This window comes from Oncorhynchus nerka, linkage group LG21 (assembly GCF_034236695.1).
Source record: "Oncorhynchus nerka isolate Pitt River linkage group LG21, Oner_Uvic_2.0, whole genome shotgun sequence".
NCBI lineage: Eukaryota > Metazoa > Chordata > Actinopteri > Salmoniformes > Salmonidae > Oncorhynchus > Oncorhynchus nerka.
In genome coordinates, this window is record NC_088416.1 from 5,919,514 (window position 1) to 5,933,795 (window position 14,282).

Consider the following 14,282-nt stretch of genomic DNA (forward strand, 5'->3'; position numbering starts at 1 on the left):
ATTCTATAGAAGGCCGGGTTTCTGCAGGGTTTCACTCCACCCTTGATTGATGAATTAAGGTCACTAATTAATAAGAAACTCCTCTAACCTGGTTGTCTAGGTCTTAATTTAAAGGAAAAAAACTAAAACCCGCAGAGACTTAGCCCTCCATGGAATGAGTTTGACACCCCTGTATTGAATACATTTTGATTTGACTAGGGGCCGTCTGCCAGGTCCTGACCACCAGGGTGGGAGACATCCTGAACAGTACCTGCAACGACGATTACAAGGCCAGGCTCATCATCCAGAAAGGTACACTTATAACCTGTTTTGACCATATGACCAGTAATAACCAGTGTATTACCATTATAGTAAATGTACTAGATACTGCATAGTGTTATACATGGATGTGGCTTTGAACCAGTTCAGAATATGAGTGTGTTTTCTTAGGATTGATTCCGGTGCCAGGGAAAGGTTCCCTGACTCTCCGTGTTCCTCTTCACCCAAGGACGAAGAGGAGGTGGTTGGAAGTGCCATGACTGTCTCATATACCCCTAAACCCTCCACCTCAACCCAGGCAGCATGGGCAGCTCCTGCCCAGACTCTGGAAGAAGAGGTGGGGGCTGAGGTCTCCGAGATGAGTGACAGCTCCCTGATGCCCACCAAGAACAGGCAGGACCCCTGGAGAAGATTCCCTCCCTCCTACCAGGCAAGGAGCACATCCTCCTTTGCAGCACTCCCTGGGCCACCGTCATGAGCCCCAGACTCTGAAGTTTATTCTCCACGGCATCATGTGCCGACTGGAGGCCTCAGAGTCCCCCAGACAAGGAGGGCCAATGACCCCTTCAGGCTGATGAAGGATCTCTTTGTGGAGGTCCAGCATGCCCTGAAATATGCTGACATCTCTGTCGTCTTTGGCCTGGAGGAGAGCATCCAATTCAGTGGTGAGGATGCGGTGAAGGCCATCGTGAAGACTGCGGCTAAAAGATTGTCCCTGCGTTCGGACTCCAACCGGGCTCAACTGCGTGCCGCACGCTCTGGTAGCGAGGGAGCCATCAGGTGCATGGCGGACACCATCACACAAGTCATAGAGGACTGGAGTTTCGAAGGCCATTTTGGAGCCAGGAGGAGCCGTGGTAGTGGGAGGTCACACTCCTCAACCTCCTCAAGGAGTGACGTCACCCTCACCGAGGAGCTCCTGGCTTGGAGGGAAACCCTAGAAGAGGACCTAGAGGAGATGGCTGATGACAGCACTGGTTTGGAAAAGACCAGTGTGAGCTCAGCCATCTCTGAAAAGTCCCAGGTAATTAGCTACCTTTCTGAAAGCACCAAGCCCATCAGCAGCGCCCTCTCCACAGACCTCGAGGACATCACCTCCACACAGGTGAGACGGCCAAGAACCAGTAGATCGTTTTGTTATTTGGGCTGTTTGATTGTGAGGCATCGACTCATATCTGTTTCTCTCTCTACTAAGAAAAAAGAGAAGGAAGAGGCTATGAAAAAAGAAGTGAGGAAGTCAGGAAATAAGAAGCGAGGAAATAACAAGAACCAGAAGAAGAACAAGGTGTCTCCTCTTGGCAATGATAGTAAGTCCTCATTTCTGTCAGTCAACATGTGCATCTGTCTTCAGCACACTATTGTAATGTAAGGACGGGAGACTATGATAAAGTTATCAGGGTCTTATTCATTAGCCACTAAATGGAAGACAGCGGACTAAAACAGGGAGGAACTTTCTTGAACTTGCCAATAACAAATGCTTGTTTTTGTTTTCTGTTTAAAAATATTTTGCTACTGTGTACCCTAATGAACACGACCCTGATTTCATGCCTTGTTCTCTGTCACCTGTTCAGGTACTGTGGCTGCAGATGAGCCTAAGAAAAACAGTCTCTCCTCCCGCGGATCACAGCCGCCCTGGCAAAACTATTTTGCTTCCCCTGCAAAATAAAAATGCAAAAAGTTACTGTGCAGAAGACGAGTTTGGGAAAACCTGCTGCCACTTCCCCCAACCCACTTTCTAAATAAACTCTCAAAGCCAACAGAAGAGGGAGGGAGACAACCCCCGTACTCACAACTCATTTTATTACACCCCATTTAATTCAATAAACACAACGTGCAGCTATTTTGATCTTCTTCTACTTGAGTTTTTTTTTACAGACCAACCTGCATGCTATAGATTCTTAAGGTCAATTTGCTGTCTACTACAGTATCATTGTTATGAGTATGTTCACTGTGCCAGTCATAGCCAGTATAGCTATAATAATGCCCTAACCTAATTGCAATTGACATAAGAGTTACATTTGAATAATTCCCTCATTTTATATATTGTTTTAGAGGGAATAAATCTCTAAAGCACTATAGAGTGCCGTCCCTAGGAGGGGTGCATCACTTGAGTGGGTTGAGTCACTGATGTGATCTTCCTGTCTGGGTTGGCGCTCCCTCCTTGGGTTGTGCCATGGCAGAGATCTTTGTGGGCTATACTCGGCCTTGTCTCAGGATGGTAAGTTGGTGGTTGAAGATATCTCTCAAGTGGTGTGGGGGCTGTGCTTTGGCAAAGTGGGTGGGGTTATATCCTTCCTGTTTGGCTCTGTCCGGGGGTATCATCGGATGGGGCCACAGTGTCTCCTGACCCCTCCTGTCTCAGCCTCCAGTATTTATGCTGTAGTAGTTTGTGTCGGGGGCTAGGGTCAGTTTGTTATATCTGGAGTACTTCTCCTGTCTTATCCGGTGTCCTGTGTGAATTTAAGTACAAGCCTAAGATCACCATGCGCAATGCCAAGCATTGGCTGGAGTGGCGTAAAGCTTGCCGCCATTGGACTCTGGAGCAGTAGAAACGCATTCTCTGGAGTGATGAATCACGCTTCACCAGCTGGTAGTCCGACGGACAAATCTGGGTTTGGAGGATGCCAGGAGTACCCTACCTGCCACAATGCATAGTGCCAACTAATGTTTGGAGGAGGAATAACGAATTGCCTGGGGCTGTTTTTCATGGTTCGGGATAGGACATTTAGATCCAGTGAAGGGAAATCCTTAACGCTACAGCATACAATGACATTCTTTACGATGCCCTTTCCTGTTTTAGCATGACAATGCCTCAGTGCACAAAGGAGTTCCAAACAGAAATGGTTTGCCGAGGTTGGTGTGGAAGAACTTGACTGGCCTGCACAGAGCCCTGACCTTAACCCCATCAAACAGCTTTTTTTTTCTTTTAGCTTAATATTGCGGATAGAATGTTGCTTCCAATGTAATTGTCTGCATCATTTCCAATCCCCCATATTTTGGGGTAAATATATATATCCATACACGCATGCATATATATATGTACACACATACCTATATAGACATACATACTTTTTAAAAATATACCCCGCAAACTCTACCGCCGATCCCCAATACCAAAATAAATGATCTAATGACTCTGCCTCCTCACAGCAGATTCTGCAGAGCTTGGAAGATTGTATCCCCATATATATAACATTCTATTAGTTGCAAGAATTTTGTATAGTAATTTATATTTAAAAATTCTAAGTTTTGAATCCGGCGCTGTTTTGCGATCAATTCATAAACCATGTGCCATGGAATGGGTACATCGAAAATCTCTTCCCAACTATTTTGCAATTTATATGGCACAGCGGTCATTTTTTTGGTCCTTAAATGAAATTGGTATATGTTTTTATTTATCACACTTTTCTTTAACCATTTATGTTCTTTAATACAGGGCCGACATACAAGTTCCTTACTTTTTTCCCCTTCTACTTGCCTCTTCCATTTTTGTGGTAATGCTGCAATTAATTGGTTGTAATTTTGGGTAGAGCAGACATTTCCATATGTCTGTGTTAGCTGCATGTGTGACATAACTCCACCAGTCCTATTTATGATATCATTCACTAAAATTATAATTTTTTAAAAATTTCTTCGATAAATACAATTTTTTTAATCAAATACTATATTTGAATTTAACCACAATATTTGTTGTACTATTTGTTCCGTCCTTTCAGGTGGATTAAACTGAAATTGCAACCAACTTTCTAAGGCTTGTTTAAAAAAATACAGATATTTCGGAGATTATTTCCTTTTCAAACAACCGAAAGTGAGCAGGTGTAATCTGAATAAGGGGGAAAAGACCCTTCCTGAATATAGGATGAGACATGAGAACCAGTTTGGATTTAAGTATAACTTTTGTATGACTGATGCCTTTAGTGAGAGGTCTAATGCTTTAATATTTAATCATTTCTGCCCACCGAATTCATACTCGTTATATAAATAGGCCCTTTTAATTTTATCTGGTTTTCCGTTCCAAATAAAATTGAATATTTTTTGTTCATATCATTTAAAAAGCAAGTCACTAGGTGTAGGCAAAACCATAAGCAAATAGGTCAACTGTGATATAACTAAGGAGTTAATCAGGGTGATTTTTCTACAAATAGACAGGTATTTTCCTTTCCAAGGTAGCAAGATCTTATCTATTTTTGCTAACTTTCCATAAAAAATTATTGGAGTGAGATCATTTCTCTCTTTTGGGATTTGTATACCGAGTATGTCCACATCTCCATCAGACCATTTAATTGGTAAACTACATGGTAATGTAAAATGTGCATTTTTTAAGGATCCAATATGTAATATGGTACATTTATCATAATTTGGTTTTAATACAGAGAGGATAGCAAAAGTATCTAGAGGCCGTGGAGAGACTCCAATTGTGGTTTTAAAAGAAAACATGAATCATCAGCGAACAATGACACCTTCGTTTTTAAGCCCCGGATTTCTATTCCCTTAATATTATTGTTTGATCTTATCTTTGCAGCTAACACTTCGATGGCAATAATAAATAGATATGCCGATAGTGGACAACCTTGTTTTACTCCTCTAGATAGTTTAAAACTTTCTGAGATGTAGCCATTATTTACTATTTTACACCTAGGGTTACTATACATAACCCATTTTATAAGAGATTCCCCAAAATTGAAATATTCTAGGCATTTAAATATAAACTCCAGTCGTACTTTATCAAAAGCCTTTTCTAAATCAGCTATGAAAACCGATATTTCAGTGTTCTATTGTTTCCAGTACTTGTCTTATATTATCTCCAATGTATCGTCCATGTTAAAAACCTGTCTGATTAGGATGAATAATATCTGACAATATTTTTTAAAATTCTATGTGCCAAGCCTTTTGCTAGGATTTTTGCATCACAACACTGAAGTGTAAGAGGTCTCCAATTTTTTTAATGGACTGGATCTTTATATATACCACTTGGGTCCTGTTTCAGTAATAATGATATCAGACCTTCTTGTTGCGTGTCTGATAATCTACCATTTATATAGGAGTGGTTAAAACAAGCCAATAATGGTCCTTTGAGTATACCAAAAAAAGTTTTGTATACTTCCACTGGTATGCCATCCAGCCCTGGAGTTTTCCCATCCTTAAAGGCCCCAATTGCCTCAAGCAGTTCCTCCTCTGTAATTTGGCCTTCACATGAGTGAACAGCTTTGGAATTAATTGGAACACCGACTGCGAGCCAGGTTTGATCGCCCAGCATCATTGCCCGACTTCACGAATGCTTTTGTGGCTGAATGGAAGCAAGTCCCCGCAGCAATGTTCCAACATCTAGTGGAAAGCCTTCCCAGAAGAGTGGAGGCTGTTATAGCACCAAAAGGGGGACAAACTCTATAATAATGCCCATGATTTGTAATGAGATATTTGACAAGCTTTTGGTCATGAAGTGTAGCATAAGAACACAACACAAGCCATGGCAACATGTGTAGAATTGCAGGAAATTAGCTTAATTAAACTGTAAAATGCTTTCTTTTCCCCATAGCAAAATGTCTAGAATTGCAAATAGCAGACAAAATGGTTTTAAAAACAGCAACATTTTGTTTCTGCTGCCATGGGAGGGCCTCTAAAAATGTTGGTCGGAGAAGGCGCTGTTGGCCACGCCCCCCACATCTATTTCTCCACCTAGTCAGGTGAACAGGACCTTGCCCTTTATTATGATGAACAAGCCCGGGCAACCATTTCACCAGAGCGGTTGTCTTGGTTGCACTTGTTTTCTAAGATCACTGGTGTCTGGTAATGTACAGGAATGATTCACCTCAGTTCACTCTCTCTATCCAGACCTGTTCTGTAACCCCAGAGGGAGGTTTCATGTGGTGTTAATATAGAGCTGAATGAACACACAATCAACTGGTGACACAATGTACTGAGGCTATTGTACCAAAGTGGCACAGGTGTAATAGTAATAGGTCAGGTGGTTTCTTTTTGGCGACACACTAACTATACTGGTCCCAGTTTCGATCAGTTCCCCAGAAAAGGGGATCTGGTTGGTTCATCTACTTTGGGAAAGTGAGGCTTAAACCAATCCCATGGACATACCGTGTATCGTTTATGTGTGTATTTTCTGTTAATGCCTAGGCAAATGCAAGGGCATCCGGGGTTATGTTGGTGTACAGTGTTAAATCTGTTTGTAATCCATTTGAGGTTAACGCAGCAGTGCTGGTGATCCTTTTAATCTGTATCTTATTGAATCACAGACCTGATCAGGGTCAGATCGGCCTAGCCCCCCTCCGACAATACACTCACTACCATTGCAGAATAAATTATTAGTCACATCGCATTGCTTTGCAATTCCTGTGGAGGGAGGATGGTGGAAGTGTGTATTTTAAAGCCATGTTCCCTTGGTATTCATGGAAACGTGATTATCAGGAGGGCGCTTATTGCTACACTAGGAATTCAGGAAGCTATTCTTCTTCTAAATGTGGTTGCGTTTAGGGAACTTGGGTAGTCTGAGGGAGCTTCACCGGATGACATGATATTAGCTAATTAGCCCAAATGTGTCTGTTCTTCTTTCAAGCTTACCATCAAAGCAACTTATTCATTAGATTCATCTCGATTCTAGATAACATCCGCTGTACAGGGCCATGGACCGAAATAATGAATTTCGTCCCGAACCTCACTGCACGGGCCACTCTGTGCAGGTAGGTGTCGGAATCCTCGGGCATGTCGTAGTTGAAGACGATGTTGACGCGCTCAATGTCCATCCCTCGGCCAAACAGGTTGGTGGCCACCAGGATCCGCCTTTGGAAGTCCTTGAACTGCTGGTACCGGGAAAGCCTGGGGGAGGAAGGGGGCACCCATAGATTTAGAATAAGTAGAACAGGCATTCTACATCCTGCTTCACTCCTGTGGGTACACTGAAACTGTGACCCACAAACATGTTGTCTGAGAGAAAGTTCTTGTTAAGTCGATCTGGATAACAGCTTCTGCTACATGACTATTATAGAAAATGTGCAAGTAAATGAGATTCTCAATTTGATTGTGCAACTCCTCATTCCTCTCCTTTTGAAAAAAAGTCAACAGTAACTGAGGAGAGGAGGAAATGTGCTTGTATGAAATTAGACTCCATTCACACATAATGCAAATGACATTTACAGGGGTGGAATCCCAAATTAAAATGTGTAAAGTAGTAAAAGACATTTAGCTAGATATTGTATGGACAAAAACGATATGCTACTTATCGTTTTAAATATGTGCATGCTTCTCAGAGTAAACAGCTGATTGAAAGGGGAGGGGTAGATCTCAACTTCAGCAAAGGACACTTATGCTTCCTCAGCAGGAGGCGAGGACACCGTTTGCCTACTAACGAATTGACACTCCTCAACCACTTATCGGTTTACTGATAAGAGGACGGAAAAGCCGAGGACATTCTTTTGTCCAAATCAGTAATTCCCAATGAAAGCCAAGACCCAATCCCAAATCTACCCCTAAACCCTATGCACTTAATAATATCTGAGATGACTTGAAGTGTAAGCAATATCCTAATATTGCTTATACCAATCAAAACTGCTCAGATTTTAACAAGTGCATAGACTGTAGGGTTTAGCCAGTGATTTCTTCCTCTCCATCAGAACCCACCTCTCCTCCTGGGCCATGCCCCTGTGGATGGCGATTGCAGGGAAGTTCTGCTCCACCAGCAGCTGAGACAGAGCCACACAGCGCTGCACAGACTTCACAAAGATCACCACCTTCAGACAGGGGAGAAAATGGCAGTGAGACACCGAAGACAAACATGGGGCACAAAATCCATGCTGCATCTGATATGGCACCCTGGCTTTACCCTGGTCAAATAAATGTACACTCTGAAGACGAAAAACACAGGGCATAAAACTCACAGGCAGAAACTTTGTCGGTGCATAGACTTAGTTCACTTGAATGAGTAAAATTGTATTTAAACACGTGACTTTCAAATCCATGGACAAAATACATTCAACTCACTCAGATTAAAACTAAAATAAATTACGTTTTAGCATTCAATTCTCTGAAAAGACCTCTGTTGGTACCTGGTTGAACTCGAGCAGGTCGAAGAGCTTGCGGTTCTCCTCGCTATCCTTCAGCTTGCAGTAGTACTGCTGCAGGCCGTGCAGCGTCAGCTTGGTCTCATCGTCCACAAACACCTCCATGGGCTACAGGAGATATTCATTAAGCACCAAACAGAACACAGGGAGGGACTACCAGGACTTCCAGTGCTAAACATTTAGCTAGTGTGTCCTAATGAATAGAACATGGGGAAAGTGTCACTCTTTGGGACAGTTTTATAAACCGAGCCACATTAAGTGAAAAACAGGAGTAAACCACATTCTGTGTGTTGGTGAATGAAGAACTACAAATGTGTCATCTCAGATATTATTAAGTGCATAGGGTTTAGGGGTAGATTTGGGATTGGGTCTTGGCTTTCATTGGGAATTACTGATTTTTGAACATCAATTACAAGTACTAGAGCTGGATGGAACTTTATTTTTCAATATTCACAGCTTTAATGCCAGGACTGTTCCTCCCGAAAATGTCCAGAGCCCCAGACCCAGGTTAAGAGAGGGTCAACTCTGGCCACTTGTGAGACAGACAGTCACGAGCAGGCAAAGCTTAGAGAGGCTAGATTGGAACTTATTACATGAATATTAAGACATATCCAAAATCATTTTAAAAACAAAAAAAGGGGGCAATCAGTAGTTTCTACATCAATTTTTAGACATTTAAAATGAAAAGAATAACAAATGCCCATGAGCTTAGTTCAACTTTCGTACCCCACCAGAACCCAAAATACAAGCTTGTTTCATTCCATTGCTTGTAAACAAAGTAAACGCAAAAATAAACTATGTAGTCTCAAAACATGGTCAAAATGATAATTCTGATATCATTGACGGTCAGTCCTTGCATATAGCTCTACGAATTTCAGAGTGGTTAAATTTCTCCAGACCTATCCCTCCAAAACAGGGGCGAGGAAGATGCTTCATTAATGTTTATACTGCCGATTGCCTCTTCAAAGTGCAATTTAGGGAGATGGGTTCATCTGTGTGTGTGTGTGTGTGTGTGTGTGTAAAACTGCAACTTTAAGTTTCAGAACATGTACATAACCACGGGTTATAAGAAACCCTTCAACGTACATCCTGCATGAACTTGCGGCAGACAGGACGGATCTCTTTGCTTAGGGTGGCGCTGAACATCATGCACTGCTTCTCGTGGGGTGTGAGCCTGAAGATGTCCTGAACATCACACCTCATGTCTGAGGGAGAGACGATAGGAAAATTATATGGCCGTCTCAAAAAAAAAGTCAACCCACTCAGCCTGAAATCTGAGGACTACATAAAATGTAAATAATTCCCTACATTTTGGCTAAATCCTTACTTAAGTCACACAATCTATCCCATCCTGTTCCAAGATCCATTACTGCTTAGTAACAGCACAGTAACTAATATAAACAGATGTAGATCCCAGATACTACAATCACCAGCACAGACACCTGGTAGACAGAGAGAGAGGTAGGGGAGGATGTTTAATACAGAGCTCTCTGGACAGCAGAGAAACAAAAAGCACACAAGATTATCCAATAGGATAGAACAGCATTGTAAACAGTGAGATTAAAAGGAGAACAAATTCAGACTGCAATTGGCCCAGCGTCATTAGGGTTCGGCCGGGGTAGGCCATCATTGTAAATAAGAATTTGTTCTTAACTGACTTGCCTAGTCCAAAAAAAGTTAAATAAAGTTGGCGATTAGGCACTTTCTTATGCAAGTATCCCCAGATACAGATTAAGCCTATTCCTAAACTACAAAGCACTCAATGGATTCTCCATCGAAAGCTATTTTTAGTAAAGGAGGGAGAATGTAACAGCAATTCAGTTGCTGCATCCACAATGTAGAGATTAATTTCATTATTCAACCACTCACCTGCCCGTCCACAGGCTCAATCTGCTGCAGGGTGGCCAGTACAAACACAGCCGTCTTGCCCATACCATACTTGGCCTGGCACAGGATGTCCATGCCCAGGATGGCCTGTGGGATGCACTCATGTTGGACTGAAAGACAGAAACGTAACTAGGGAAGTTAGTTATGAACAAATTCGTATTTACAATGACGGCCTACCAAGAGGCCTCCTACGGGATTGGGGCCTGGGATTTAACATAAAAAAAAATATATATAGGACAAAACACACATCAACACATGACAACAGCATGGTAGCAGCACAAAACATTGTACAAACATTGGGCACAGACAACAGCACAAAGGGCAAGAAGGTAGACAACACATCACACTGACAGTTGTGGCTGCTTTGTAAGAGTGTCCATGATTGAGTCTTTTAATGAAGAGATTGAGATAAAACTGTACAGTCACTAGGGGCAGAAAACTGAAGAGAGGAGCGACCCAGGGATGTTTGCGCTTTGGGGACCTTTAACAGAATGTTACTGGCAGAACAGGTGTTGTGTGTGGAGTATGAGGGCTGCAGTAGATATCTCAGATAGGGGAGGGGAGTGAGGCCTAAGAGGGTTTTATAAATAAGCATCAACCAGTGGGTCTTGCGACAGGTATACAGAGATGACCAGTTTAAGTATGATGTGATGCTTGAAGGGGCATACATGTATAACTCATAGTCGGAGTCCCAAATGACACCCTATATATTGTGGATTACTTTCGACCAGGGCCCAGTCACACACAGCGCTCGTTTTGAACAAAGCCCTATGGGCCCAGCTCAATAGTAGTACACTATGTCAGGAATAGGGTGCCATTTGACACACAGAATGGACAAAGTCAAAAACAGTCCTTGGTTGAAGGTGGGAAGTGCCTGTGAGGCTCACCTTCATAGGGATGTTCAAAGCCACAGTCGACAATGGCGCGGAGCAGCTCTAGTTTGAGCAGGAAGTCTCGGAAGGCGGAGCTGTGGATGGAGACTAAGAGCCCTTTACCTCCTCCTTGCCCGCAGGTGTGGCGGTCTCCGGGGCAAACTGAGGCTCCTCATCCTCTTCATCGTCCAACAGCTCGTTGTCAACGTCGTTCTCTGCCATTCTAGAGAAGGGGTACTTGCGTTTAGTTGAAGTTAGGACACACTGGAGACTACTTGGGGGAGGGGATGGGGGCCTGTATCAACAATACAGTAAATTCAGAAGGTTAATTGAAATGCCAATTCAATAATCTATGTACAATTCCTCACCATCTAACCTTAGTTATATTACATGAGGATTCCAATTCTTGTAATTTCACTTTCTGAATTGAATCCTAGTGAAACATCACCGTCTAGCACAGGGTTTTCCATATTCGGTCCTTGGGACTCCAAGGGTTGCACGTTTCCCCCCCAACATTACACAGCTGACTTAATCAAAGCTTGACGCTTATTTGAATCAGCTGTGTAGTGCTACGGCAAAACCCAAAACCCCTGAGGTCCCTCGGACCGTGTTTGGGAAACACTCGTCTAATGTATATTCCTACATAGCATTAGCTAGCTGCTAATAATGCTAGTAGCAGGCCGCACGCACACCGCCAAAGCTGGACACTACGCAAAAGGGGGAAGCGAATACATTTGGCACATAATCATTACAATTTCCCTAGCTAAAAACAAGTATTGGACCAGCAACCACCCTGCAACTCAGTTTACAGTAGTTAGACAGTTGCACGATTCAATCAAGTTGAACAAGGAATCATGCCTCACTCTCCGCACAAACAATGGCAGCCGCCTCCTCATTCAAACTGTGTGACAGCAAAGTGCTATAAAGGAAATAGGTTCCAAATGCAAGGTGAATATTCAGAAATAACGTTGGCTCAAATTAATAACGAGCAAGACATTTCTAAGGTCTAACTTGACCTAAAATGTAATTCTCGGAACCAACCTGCGACACACTGCTAGCAGAAGTTAACTACTAACTGACACGACCGTGCTAGTACTAGCGTTAGCTTGACGCAATGCTAAATGTGTTAGTTAGCTAGCCAGATTGCACAAGGTTTTCGCAAAGATTTTAACAAAAATATACTCGAACATGGCTGCTATTTGTGAGCATTATGGAAAGAAAAATATGTTTCTTATTTACAATTGATGCAGATATTGAAAATTACTCAATACTGCACATTTTTTATGTAATTAAAATCGGCTTCGAGTATCACTGCTAGCTAGGTTCACAGGGGCAGTCTAGAAGCACTGTGCTCGTGTATTCGTGGCCACTATTGGTCCATTTTAAAGGCAATCTCACCAAACCGACCTGAAAACGAACCGTCTAATTTAATGCCGATCTTGATTTTCAATATCTGCATCAAATGCCGATCGGGATTTCGCACGCTGCCCTAAACTAAATTGTAGGCATAATTTCTTGTTTGACAACACTGGTATGAAAAAAGTACACTGATAACCTTATTCAGCAATAATGTAAACATTTATGATTTCTGTAAATTATAGCTACGTGTGACTAGGTTTCCTCATCCAGAAAAAAATCTGAATTTAGATTAGATTTCAATCGATTAGATTATTAGTCGGTCGGAGATGTAATTGTAGGGTACAGTGAAATTCTTAAGATCTGAACTCCAACAGTGCAGGTCAAAAAGATAAGTGAATGAAGTGAATGAAACAATAATACGAATATGTGTAACCGGTGCTATACTGCACCGCTGTAACTCTACGTTGTGTGTGGTTGATTGAGACTAGACGTGGACTTTGGAGACCTGGTAGTTTTAATCAAGCAGAACTCACTCTCTGCATCCTGCATCTGCATCCAAAAGGAAATAAAACATTTGTAGAGCAATGTGTTCTGAGAATTCAGTGCATCAAAATTAGAATACAAACATTAATAGTCTCTCCTTATTATACATAACATATTTTACAAAGATAAAACCACATACCTGCATCCAAAGGAAATAAAACATTTGTAGAGCACATATGGCGAATCGTGGCCTCTTTCTACAGTAGATACACAATAGGAGGGACTGGGATCATTCGAGGAGCTAGCCATCGTTCACACATACAATAAATAGCCTGCTAATACCTTAGCTAGCTATTAACCACATGTTGAATTCAGAATGTTGATATCATCCTAAAAAGTACAATTACAAGTGCATCTTAACAATACCATCCACTTATGAGTAACCTCCAAATACACATCATTATTCATGAACAAAACACTGTGTGTATGACTTTGTACTGAAAAAAAAAAATCAAACTTTTCTAAAGACATAAAAAAGACATAAAAAACGTGACTACCTCTCTCAGGATACAAAATAATATATTTGAGCATGCAGGGCAAAACGTAAGAACACACTCCACTTCAGCCAGGATGCAGGCATGCATAATAACAAATCAACACGACATATTAATATATGAACCTGGTGAAATTCACATAGTACTTTAACAACTGTTACATATGCATACTATATACATATTTATTTTTACAACATTTACAAACCAACAGCCTGCATTCATCCAGTTTGTATACATTATGATAGATATGTGACATGAAGCTATATTGGGCAATTTGGGCAAAGGCGTAACAATGACTGTCTTGGACAAATAGACATTTGATCATATCAGCTTACTACATCTGTCTTCCCTCACCAAACCCATCAATGATTTGATTTATTTGACTATAATATATCAGTTATGGCCAACAGAGGGCAACATTTATCCATATAATACGATAAAACCTCATTGAACCTAAATTAATTGAGTTACATTGTAAACATTTTTCAGATATCGTATGTGATCAGAAAAAATGCATTAATTTCCCGGAGTGGTCGCTCTGTGCTTTTGTAGTTGACGTCATAATGTACGATGAGATATAGAAGCCTATGACGTAAACGAACTCAAGAAAATGTTCAGTGCGCTACTTTTGCCTCAGTTGAGTTGATGCTTTGCAAAGGACAGTCATCCTCATGTTCAAATAAATCACTTTGAGTGGACAAAGAAGACATTCTGTGTGAGTACAGCATAACTGGCCAAGATGTTGTAAAAAAAATGTTTGAAATGTATTTTAAAATGTATTTGTTTATTTAAAAAAATGT

At 41.6% G+C, this 14,282-nt stretch overlaps 1 pseudogene; it reads right to left on the minus strand.

Annotated features, from left to right (window-relative positions):
* Positions 1-6,831: 6,831 nt before the first annotated feature.
* Positions 6,832-11,309, minus strand: LOC135563484 (ATP-dependent RNA helicase DDX39A-like; annotated as a pseudogene).
* Positions 11,310-14,282: the final 2,973 nt, after the last annotated feature.